Raw genomic sequence first — 13,100 nt, forward strand, 5'->3', positions numbered from 1 at the left:
GATTAAAGAGCAGAATTAAGTCATTTGGTTTATCAAGTGCTCCACCATGGCTGCCTTATTAAACCTCTCAACCCTATTCTCCTGTCTTCTCCCTGTAACCCAGTGATTCCTAGCAGGAGTGGTACTGCTCCCCAAGTAGGCATTAGGGGAAATAAAAGTTGTTGAAGGTGCGATTCGTCAGGGGGTAACCAGCACCCTAACTTGAGGCACGAAACTTGACAGACCTTGTCAACTCACTGCTAGCATCAACATCCAATAGGTATTCTCAGTTTGTGTTAATTTTTTTATTTTAATTTAGCTCTGTTAGTGTTAGGCATGTGGCTAAGTGGTTAAGGCATTCGTCTAGTTACTGAAGGTTGCTAGTTCGAGCCTCAGCTGTGGCAGAGTGTTTGTGCCCTTGAGCAAGACACTTAATCACACATTGCTCCAGTGTCTGTGCAAGGAGTGGCGCCCCACACAGACTTCTAATCTGAGCCTTGTAAGGCATGAAAATGCCCAACGCAGGTCTCTCATGGTCTGAGTCGACATTCCTTCCCTGCCTTAGCTCTGTTAATGATGGATAAATATGTACGGTGTGATCTCTATGAGTCTGAAGGTGGTGAAGCCTTGAATTCTAATCCTGCTAAGAACCAGAAACTACAAAAAGTGTATCAATACAATGCTACATACCTGGAGTATAGTTTTATTCCATTCTTGTCAGATCAGCAATGCCCCATGTGGTTTAGTTGTAACACTGTACTGTCTAATGAAGCCATGAAACCATGGAACCATCAAGATGCCAGAGTGCTTCCATAGAAGACACCCTGAAAAAAATATTTATGGTATTAATCTGTTCCAGACGACGTAAGAGTTATTTGCCAAGAAAATTAACAACGACCTTGATAGTAGTCTCATTGCTTTTCCAAAATGAAAGAAAAGTGACAAAAAATTCATACAATTGGTGAAGGATTAATAATGTGAGCTGCATCAGAAGTGCTCACCACTGTTCTCAAAATAGATACCAATTCCCCTGAGTAATAACTCTGTAGCTTGTCACATTGACGAAATGAGTGAAGACACTGAGTATTAATTTTGCACAGAGCTGCAAGAAAACAGAATTTGGGATACCACTGTGTGAGACAATGAGGAATTGCTAATGGCATATGAACTCCTCCATCCTGATCAAAAAGGCACAACAGTGCCTTTATTTCCTGCGGAGCATCAAGAAAGCTCACCTCTGTCCCAGGATACTGATGGACTTTTACCGCTGTACCATTAAGAGCATACTCACCAACTGCATCTCAGTGTGGTATGGCAATCGTCCTGTATCGGACCGCAAAGCGCTCCAGCACGTGGTAAAAACTGCCCAGCGGATTACTGGCACCCAATTGCCCACCATTGAGAACATTTACCATAAACGCTGACTAGGCAGGGCGAAAAGCATTATCAAGGATGCATCTCACCCTAACCATGGACTTTTTACTCTCCCCCCATCCGGTAGGCACTACAGAAGTCTTTGCTCCTGCACCAGCAGGCACAGGAAGAGCTTCTTCCCCAAGGCTGTGACCCTGCTGAACCTCACATCACAGTACTAAGCAGTATTGCACCCATATTGTACTGTCTCAGTACTTTTATATTTGTATGCTGTAGCACTTCCTATTCACAGTTATTTTGTAAATAACACTATTCTTTGCATTTCTGGTTAGATGCTAACTGCATTTCATTGGCTTTGTATCTGTACTCGGCACAATGACAATAAAGTTGAATCTAATCTAATCTAACCTAACAGTTCATCAAAAATGGAAAACTTTGTGAAGAGATTCTCTTTTGTAAAAAGTTAAAAACAAATATCAATGGAGAGTCAATTTACGATGAGCTCAAAATGTTTATGGAGGATAGAAGTACTCTGATTAGGAACATGATTTCTTGTACAACAGATGGAGCACCATTTATAACAGGTTGCCATGCTGGTTTAGTGGCATTTATGAAAAAAGAAATTCCAAGTCTGTTTGCATTCTATTGTGTAATTCATTGTCAACATCTCGCAGCCAAACACCTCTGCCAATGACATTTTTCAAGCATGACTCTTCTAATATCTATGATCAACAAAATTAAAGCTCATCCATTAAATGGCAGAATATTTCACCAGTTATGCCAAGATAATGATGAACATTTTGAATGGTTGCTTCTCCACTCTGAAATGCGTTGGGTGCTGCTTAAGCAATTCTTTGATCTTTTTGAATTTCACTGGTTGAATTTTTGCTCAAAGTCAACAAGAGCTTGGGAAGCAATATTGAACTTCTATGTGGAGATGTGGCATACCAATCAGATTTGTATGATAAAATCAACATTCTAAATATGAAACTGCAGGGTAAGAATTTCAATTTAATCCAGGCGACAAGTGCAGAGTCCGCTCTTATCAGAAAATTTGTAATATATAAGCAAAACATTGGGAGAAGAATGTTCTCACAGCTTTCCTGCATGGAAAGTATGGCAATCTCTTTCACGGACTGCGATCTGCAAAAGTATCGCTTACACCTGCAGTCACTGAAGAAGGATTTTCAGATTTGATTCAAGGATCAGTTCAAGAATTTGAATGTTCTGGAAATTCCAGACTGGGTAATAAACCCATTTCTTTGCAAGGTGGAAGAACAGAAAGAAAATTTGCATGAAAAAATTATCAAAACTCAGAATGCTGAAGAAGAAAAAATGCTTTTCAAAAATGTCAGTTCTTGTAATATGTGGACACACTGTCATACAAAGTGTTTTGGTCTTTGGAGAAGAGCCAAATTGTTCTTCATTGCATTTCCATCCTCTTACCTTATTGAAAGAGGCTTCAGTGCAGTGAACCACATACTCACAAAAAACAAAAACTGCTTGTACATGGTTATGTGAGGGGACTGAAGGCTTTTGCTGTCACAACTTGAACCATCAAGCTCAAGGATCACATTGATATTGAAACTGCTGTACAGCACACTGGTACTGTGTAAGCAAGGATTAAAGACAAATAAAAATTTAAAGGTGAATCATTTTTCTCATGATAGTATATGGTTGTCATGTTTTTACACTGTGGGGGTGCCAGGAAGTATATTGTGCCTAAGAGGGGCAAATATTAGGGGGAGATTGGCAGGTACAAAAGTGGTTTGGACTAAAAAAGTTGGGAAATGTTGTTGCGTGAATGAAGTCACCAGAGAAGATTACTGGTAGATACAAAGTAGCTTCTTTATTCGAAAAAACAAGGTACAGCAGTCATCATATAGAGATGCTTTTGGTCGAAAGGTCTTGCTGGACCAACATGGGGCTCGATACTTTATGTGCCAAACATCAGACAACTCCATATTTACAATGCATAGGCAATGCTTTCTTTGTAACTACATACAACCTTCATACCTCCTGATTCACATCCATACCACAGACATCCAAATGAATTTTAATCAGTATTGTTCGGACTGGGATTCACAGCTTTTAGGAACCCATTGTTCAGAGCTGGACTTCAAATTAAATACACAATACATATTCAGATGTGAAGACTGGTAGCCAAAGTCAATTGCTAAATGTATATATCCTAAACACAAAAATCACTGTAAAAGGAAATAGTGCTGTAACTTTTAACGTCATTATTAATCACAAGCCTATCAAATTCCACTCTAAATATACTCAACCACTTTGCCTCCACAAATGTCTGTGGCCAATTCCACAGGTTTACCAACTTCTCCGCATCTCTATTCTAAAGGGAAGTCCTCGTATTCTGAGGCTGTGTCCTCTGGTCCTGGACTCCTACATTTTATTACAGATTGATACCAATTAACATGTTTGCTTACATCATAGGTATGATGGCATCATTACATCAATTCACAAATGACTCATTTTATACTTTTCCATTGCCATATACCACAGAGCTTCCTCACACCCCCGAAGGTGTGTTGAACAATGAACAATGAACGATTAGTTGAATCTAATATCTGACAATCTTAACTGTGTTTGAGTTACTGGCATTGTCTCTGATTTTACAAGTTACCTCTTCCTAGCCCTGCACTTTATTGTCTACCTACACTGCATTTTCTTTATCTAACTAATGTGTGATATCTTGTTCACTACTGAACAGACCTCATGCATGACAAGAGGAACACTTGATTTTACAAGTTTCCTCTCCATAGCCCTACGCTTTATTGTCTACCTACACTGCATTCTCTCAATAACTATAACACTACATTCTGCATTCTGTTAATGCTATTCCTTTGTGCTGTCTCCACTGATGGGATGAAATGCTATGTATGGGTAGCATGCAAAACAATGCTTTTCTCCATACCACACAGAAAATGCTGAAGGAACTCAGCAGGTGAGGCAGCAACTACAGAAGTGTACAAACAGTTTCCGACCGAGACCCTTCATCAGAACCAGCTTCTTTGGATTCTCAGCACATGCAAGAGTAAATTGTGTTTCCTCACTGTACCTTGATACATGTGACAATAATAAGCCAATTTACTAGTATACCGTTGATATGTACCTCCTCTTCAGCAGTTAGTTCAATACCCACTTTGGAAATAAACAATGATCATATATCATAGTACATAATAAGTCAACCATGATTGAAAGGTAGAACAAACTTAATGGGCTGAATGGCCTAATTCCACTCCTATGTGTTATGGTCATATATCTCTCCATTGTGGTCTGATATTTTCCTTACTGCTGTCAGTAGGTCATTGTGGGCTCTTCACGTCACACAAGTCACTGACACATTACCGTTCTTATGTCGGAGTTCTGGGCATTGGGCATGCTTATTGGTCTTAATATTGCCGCTTTCTCATCTTGCAGCTGGCTCTCTTTGCTTCATCCCAGTGGCTTTTTAGGAACCAGGTCGCAATTCTGATTTTTGTTTCAACTGCTGTCCCTCCGCTCCCTGTGTAAGCTGGGCTGAAAGAAACTTAGGTACATGTAGGGTATGCAATTCACCTGCTGAACTGAACGCTCTGGTAGAGCAAGGCATAAGAAGCTAGCTAAACAATAATTCATGGTTAAGCAGCATTGATTAGTTTCAGAATCAATCCCTATCAATAAGAATGGAGCTTTTTGCTGCTGCCTTCTGACCATATGGTACTATCATGTTTGTGCCTAGTGATGGATGAAATTACTTGGCAATTGTTCTGCCATTTGCATTGTGTTTCATAATTTTACAGGCCAGGTCAAAAATAAGATTCTCTTTAATGACTTGGACTGAAATGATTCATCATTTATCACACAAATCCATCTCAGAGCATCTTCATCTCAGTTGCAATGTCTGAATAAATCCTTTAATATAACTAATAATTTCTCCTTCTTGTTGCTCTCTCATGCTAGATGTGTTATCTCCTGCCAATGTAAATAGATATGGATTGAATTAATCCCCTAATTTCTACCCTACTAATGTGTCTGCAACATTTTTGCCTTTCTGTCAGCCTAGCAAATTAGTAAACCAGACCTGGACTCAATGTCGCTCAAAGAAAGAGTCTTTTTTACACCCTCTTATTATACATATTTGATGTGGTCCTTTCTTTTGACGTTACCTTCAGAGTAACATCATTACATTTTTCCATTTCTTTTCCAATGGAGGAACTTGAATGCTCCATTGTACGCTCCTTGGCTTCTCATAAATCCCGTCAGAGCTTCCTTCGCTGTTTTGTTCCATTTCTGTGCCTTGTCTTTAAGTCTCCCTTGTCCATTCATCCCTCCCCACTGATCTCTCTCTTGGCACTTACCCTTGCAAGCACAACAAGTGCTACACCTGCCCCTGCACCTGTGAGTCTGTTGGGGTCATCTACCGTGTCTGGTGCTCCAGGCGTGGCCTCCTGCATATCGATGAGACCCAGCATAGATTGGGAAACTGCTTTGCCGAGCACCTGCGTTCCGTCTGCCTGAAGAAGCAGGATTTCCCAGCGACCACCCATTTTAATTCCACTCCCTATTCCTATTCCGATATGTCTATCCATGGCCTCCTCCACCATCATGATGAGGCCACACTTAGGTTTGAGGAACAACACCTTATATTCTGTTTGGATAGCCTCCAATTTGATGGCATGAACATCGATTTCTCAAAATTCTGGTAATGCCCACCATTCTCCCTCTCCTTCACCATTTCCCCTCCCTTTTTCCCTGTCTCATCTTATCTCCTTGCCCGCCCATCGTCTCCCTCTGGTGCTCCTCCCCCTTTTCTTTCTTCCATGGCCTTTTGTGTCTCTTTTAACAATTTACTTCTCAGCTCTTTACTTCATCCCCTCCTTCTTCAGATTTCACCTATTGCCTTGTTTTTCTCTCTCCCCTCTCCCACCCTTTGAAATCTACTCCTCAGCTTTTTTTTCCCCCAGTCCTGCCGAAGGGTTTCGGCCCGAAACGTTGACTGTACTCTCTTCCTAGATGCTGCTTGGCCTGCTGAGTTGCTCCAGCTTTTTGTGTGTGTTGCTCGGATTTCCAGCATCTGCAGATTTGCTCTTGTTTGTGATCAAATGAATAAAGGAGGAGGTTAACTAGTACATTCACTTTGCAAAGGGAGCAACAAATTAATGCACATGCATATGTTATCAGTCAATAATTAGGGCTAATGGAATTCATTGTGCTTAAAGAAATAGATCCATACATTACAGCTATTTCTTTCCCATATTTTGAGGTTTATGTTCTCCTTTATTGTGGAGAGAGTGAGAAGTTAAATGCACTTGCCGCACACAACTGAGATTTTCAGGATTGTTGTTTAATTTTTAGCCCTCAATATTCATTCCTACATTAAGAGGTTTGTTCATGTCAATAAAAGGCTGGACATTCTCAGACATCACACCATTATTCTGTGAGCACCTGGATAACCTGTGGAGTGGCAGTATTTGCGTCAAAGAGGGTCATTAATTTTCTGTATTTCTATTGGTGCTAGAACGTGCTACTTGACTTCGTCATCCTTTCTGACGAACATGGTGCTTATAGGGGAGGTCACGCCCACATTTTGCCCCATTATAAGGAAAATTCATAATAATCTCAAGGAAATGATAGCAGAAATCAAGGAAAACTTCAGCAGATCAGGCAGCATCTGTAGATGGTGAAACAGAGTTCAGAATCAGAATCAGGTTTATTATCACTGGTATGTGATGTGAAATTTATAAACTTAGCAGCAGTAGTTCAATGCAATGCATAATCTAGCAGAGAGAAAAAATAATAAAAATAATTATTATTATAATAAATAAACAAGTAAATCAATTACCTATATTGAATAGATTTTTTAAAATATGCAAAAATGGAAATAGTTTATTAAATAAAAGTGAGGTAGTGTCCAAAGATTCAATGCTCATTTAGGAATCGGATGTCAGAGGGGAAGAAGCTGTTCCTGAATCACTGAGTGTGTGCCTTCAGGCTTCTGTACCTCCTACCTGACGGTAACAGTAAGAAGGGCATGCCCTGGGTGCTGGAAGTCCTTAATAATGGACGCTGCCTTTCTGAGACACCGCTCCCTGAAGATGTCTTGGGTATTTTGTAGGCTAGTACCCAAGATGGAGCTGACGAGATTTACAACCTTCTGCAGCTTCTTTCGGTCCTGTGCAGTACCCCCTCCATACCAGACTGTGTCAGAATGCTTTCCATGGTACAACTATAGAAGTTTTTGAGTGTATTTGCTGACATGCCAAATCTCTCCAAACTCCTAATGAAGTATAGCCGCTGTCTTGCCTTCTTTATGACTACATCAATATGTTGGGACCAGGTTAAGTCCTCAGAGATCTTGACTTGAAGCTGCTCACTCTCCACTTCTGATCCCTCTATGAGGATTAGTACGTGCTCCTTCGTCTTACTCTTCCTGAAGTCCACAATCAGCTCTTTCGTCTTACTGACGTTGAGTGCCAGGTTGTTGCTGCGGCACCACTCCACTAGTTGGCATATCTCACTCCTGTACGCCCTCTTGTCACCACCTGAGATTCTGCCAACAATGGTTGTATCATCAGCAGATTTATAGATGGTATTTGAGCAATGCTTAGCCACACAGTCATGTGTTTATAGAGAGCTGAGTAGTGGCCTAAGCCGACACCCCTGAGGTGTGCCAGTATTGATTGTCAGCAAAGAGGAGATGTTATCACCAATCCACATAGACTGTGGTCTTCCGGTTTGGAAGTCAAGGATCCATTTACAGAGGAAGGTACTGAGGCCTGCGTTCTGCAACTTCTTAATCAGGATTGTGGGAATGATGGTATTAAACGCTGAGTTATAGTCGATGAACAGCATCCTGACATAAGGTGTTTGTGTTGTCCAGGTGATGCAAAGCCATGTGGAGAGCCATTGAAATTGCACCTGCTGTTGACTTATTGTGGCGATAGGCAAATTGCAATGGGTCCAGTCCTTGATGAGACAGGAGTTCAGTCTAGTCATTACCAACCACTCCCAAAGCATTTCATCACTGTCGATGTGAGTGCGATCGGGCAATAGTCATTAAGGCAGCCCACGTTATTCTTCTTAGGCACTGTTTCAAGTAGAATGTTAATGTTTCAAGTAGAAAATCCTTTCCCATAAAGTATAATACTATTCTACTTTGCACATATCCTGTCTGATCTGCTGATATTTGTTATTTATTTCAAACTTCCAGTATCCTCATTCTGTTTTATTTTGGTAATTTATAGAAGTACTGGTGTAACCCTTTTATGCAAACAAACAGAAATTAGTGCTAATGCTTATGTCAAGCACATGATAATGAAAGTACACAGTCTCCACAGGTATCTCATTTATATTTTTGCATACTACTAAATCAGTTCAGTCTTCAGGAACATTTCTGCTAGTGGTAATTCTCTAGCTGAGGTCTGGCTCCCTTTTGAATCTTAAGCTTTGCACAGGGGGTTGAAGAATTAGTGAACCTAGCTTGATATGAACCTAGGGTAGATCAGTCACACAGGAACTTCCTGGAGTAACTCTAGGCGGTATAATCTGCTTTATTTTGGAGAGAGTGTGAGGTTAGACATACTTGCCCCACATAACTGAGACTGGCAAGATTGTTGTTCAATTTGTAGTTCTCATTATCCATTCTTACTTTAAGAGGCTTGTTCATAACCATGTCAATAAAAGGCTATTCATTCTCTGACATCTCACCATTCTACTGTGAGATTCTGGATAACTTGTTCATTTACCTGGGGATTGGGTGGGATTCATTCCCAGTTTGTGCAGCTGTCTGTCTGCCAGCAGAAGAATATAGATTCAAGTTTTAACAGAAAGCTACAGTACTGTGCAAAAGTCTTAGCGACATATATATAACTTGGGTGCCTAAGACTTTTGCACAGTACAGTACTGTATTTGTCAAAGTGGAGCAGGGAGTGAGTTTGTAAATCTGGCAAGAGCAAAGGATGTTGGGAATGGCGAGGGTGAGGCTCCATTGGAGGGTGTGGGACAGGTGGCAGAGGATATGTGCCAAGGGCACGGATGAGGACACACCCAGCCCTGAGACACCAGACAAGGACATTTGATTCCAAGCAATTGCCTTATTGATCATGATCATCGTAGAATGTCTCTCTGGTGCTTCCCACTCCCTCCCCTCTCCCTTCCACTTTTCCCAATCATGATTCCCCTCTCGCTGCCCAATTCCCACTCTCAGTCCACGATAGAGACCCATTTCAGAATCAGATTTATCATCAGTCACTTATGTCATGAAATTTGTTTTTTTTTGCAGCAACAGTGCAGTGCAATACATAAAGTTACTACAATACCTTGCAAAAGTCTTGGGCATCCTAGCTAACTATGTCTTTTCCACAGTACTGTTGATTGCAGATTTCAATTTTTTTTGTCCTCCTTAATTTAAGGATTGCTGACACTCACAATATTCACCAGCATGAAGCACATCTGACGATCCAATGAACCGTCATTATGGGATACTTTAACATACCGCAGACTATGAATCATATTCCTCACAATCCTCTGACATGTAGAACGTAGGTCTAAAGAGAGGTACAGGAAGAATGAAGGTGGATTCGAGTACAAAGGAAGGCAGTAAAACAGTTTAGACATCAACCCTACAAAATCAACAGGAAATGTTAAAAATACTCAACAGGGTTGATGAACAGCGATTAACCTGAAAGATGAACTTTTTCTCTCTCTTTAACACTGCTTCTAACCTGCTACTACTAAGCAATTGCAACAGTTTCTGTTTTGATTTATGTGGGAGATCAATTGTTTGTCAGATGGCAAGCAATTGCAAACTGTCAAAGCTAACTAACTGCTCTGAAATGACTTTCAGATCATTTCCAGTGTTGAAGTGTTTAACATTGCATTAAATTACTGATGCCAGGGATATGTACTTCTGCAAATGCACATTTAGAAATAAATAAGGCGGTGACTCATCAGGTTATCATGATGTTGCTCAATTATCTTTATCCAGTCTTATCTCCGTGGCACTGAAGAGGCCAGAGTAGCCCAGCAAACTGCAGCTTGCATTAAAAATTATTTAGTTAACTGTTCAGTAATCATGGAATAAATTACAAGATAAATAATATAGGCTGTGAATAATATTAATACAAAGTGGAGATTAAAAAATAAGCTTCAAATTTAGTAACAAATTCAAATCAGATTGTTATTTTGTTTTAATGCAATATTCAGACAATATAAAACAATTCTTTCTGGACTTGAACATTTATTTCTCTCTGTACGCTGATGGCTGACCAGTTCTGTACTGTATCTACATTTCCTGACATGCACAGTACCTGCAGCCCTTTGCTGTTAAGGTTAGTGAAGAACTGTGCTTGATTTTCCTGGGTTCCTGAACAATCAATGTTCTCCAATATCTTCAAAGAATTCCTACTTGATAGAAAGTTTTGACAGGAAAAACTTCCAGCAATAGCTCGCCATTAATACAATAAATTACCCGAAGGTTCATCAGAGGAATTGACAGTACTAATTAATTAAATATTAAGCGAGTCAGTAACCTATGGGTAACCTGAAAGGACTAATCATTAAATGATTATCTGATGTCCAATACTGATCCAGCGGAAATTTCCCATCTCATGATGTTAGAGTAACTGTGAAGTGTCAGTGCATGAGGGGACAAAGTGTGTTGAGAGACTGTGGAGAGGAGTGACTGATGTGGATGCAGTAGTGGTGGAGGCTTTTGGGGTAGATTAATGGGTAGAGATGTTGATCAGCCTGATGGCTTGGATGAGTTGACTGTTTTTGAGTCTAGTAGTCCTGGTGTGAATGCTGCGTAGACTCTTCCCTGATGGGATTGGGACAAATATTCCATAAACAGGATGGGTGGGACCTTCATGGTATTGCTGGTTTTTTTCTGGCTACTCTCTGTATGTAAGTCCTTGATGTCAGGTAGGCTGGTGTCAGGTTTGTGTTGGGTATTTTGAACTACCCGTTGTAGAGACACCTCCCCCTCCCAAAGCTGTCTGCCGTGGTGCAGTTTGATAGCACACAGTGATGCAGCATTCTAAGATGTTCCTGACTATGCCTCTGTAGAAGCATGTGAGTATTGATGTGCATAGTCCAGCTCTCTTTAGCCTCCTCAGAAAGTAGAGATATTGGTGAATTTTTTTTGTCTATGGATGATATGACAATAAACACAACTTTGACTTCTGACTTGCTGTATTTTGCATATAGCCACTTTATCACTAACACAAGAAAGTCTGCAGATGCTGGAAATCCAAAGCAAGACACAAAATGCTGGAGGAATTCAGCAGGTCAAGACTGCCTTCAGGACAAAGGGTCTTGGATTTTTTTCCTTTTCCATAGATACTGCTTGACCTGCTAATTTTCTCCAGTGTTTTGTGTGTATAGCCACTTCATCATGTGCTTAGCACTAACAAGAGAAAATCTGCAGATGCTGGAAATCCGAGCAACACACACAAAATGCTGGAGGAACTCAGCAGCTCAAGCAGTATCTGTGGAAAAGAGTACAGTCGACTGCTGAAGGGTCTCGGCCTGAAATGTCGACTGTAATCTTCTCCATAGATGCTGCCTGGCCTGCTGAATTCCTTCAGAATTTTGCATGTGTTTAGCACTAATAGCCAAGGATTAATTTTTTTGGCTGCTGTCTTTAGTCTTCATACCAAACTCTTTTCCACAGCTACCCATCTCATCACTTGCTCAGGCAAATATCTGAAATTAATCCCGAAGTTACTGTCACTAACACTCATTTCATCTAATACTGTCTTTTCACCAATCTCAGTCTTTGCTGAAACTCTCATCATTGTGTCTGATTCCTCTGAGAATTTTGGGAGGTCATCAATGAGCCACAATTGAACAGCTTGTGGGTCCTGCAGTAAGTCTCTACGAGGCACTGGGAACTTCAGAGCATGTGCATATTGCTCTACATCACCTGCACTAGGAACTTCAGAATATGTGCTAACACCTTGTACCAGCATGTCATTTTATCACCCACACGCATGTGGTGTCTCATTGACATATCTAAATGTAGATACGTCACCTTACAGCATTCCTCCCTTTCAGAGATCATTGAGTACTCTGCTGCCTGTGTCATGTTTTGCATTAAGTCTTATCCCCCTGTGTACTTGCTGACTGAAGCTGGTTCTAGGGCAAGCAAAGTCTGAATTTTAGAATTCTCTTACTCTTTTTCAAAGCGTAACCACTCTCAGATCTCCACATCATCTTTAATGGGCAGAAGGTACAAAAGCCTGAAAGCACACACCCCCAGGCTCAAGAACAGCTTCTATCCCAATGTTATCAGACACTTAAGTGAACCTCCTGTAAGATTAGTTGAACTCTTGGCCTCACTATCTACCTTGCTATGACCTTGCCCCGCCCTTTATCGTTCACCTGCATTCTATCTACATTTTATTCTACATTGTTATTGTTTTACCTTGTCCTACCTCAATGCACTGTGTAATCTGTATGAATAGTATACAAGACAAGCTTTTCACTGTATCTTGGTACACCTGACAATATAGACCTAGCAGACTGGGCTGCTGAGACTAATATCAGTTATCTGTATTCTTACAATTCTTACTCTGTGAAATTTCCAAGATTGTACTCATTCTCCCATTGACAGGCATGCTTTAGCTGTTAAGGTTCTCAGTTCTGGAATCCCCTCACCAGATTTCCATTCTTCCTTTAAGCTCTTCCTTAAAACACTCCTTTGTGCAAGCTTTTCATTATCTGTTTTAACACATCTTCCTCCA

The sequence above is a fragment of the Mobula birostris genome, chromosome 10 (genome assembly GCF_030028105.1).
Source record: "Mobula birostris isolate sMobBir1 chromosome 10, sMobBir1.hap1, whole genome shotgun sequence".
Taxonomy (NCBI): Eukaryota; Metazoa; Chordata; class Chondrichthyes; order Myliobatiformes; family Myliobatidae; genus Mobula; species Mobula birostris.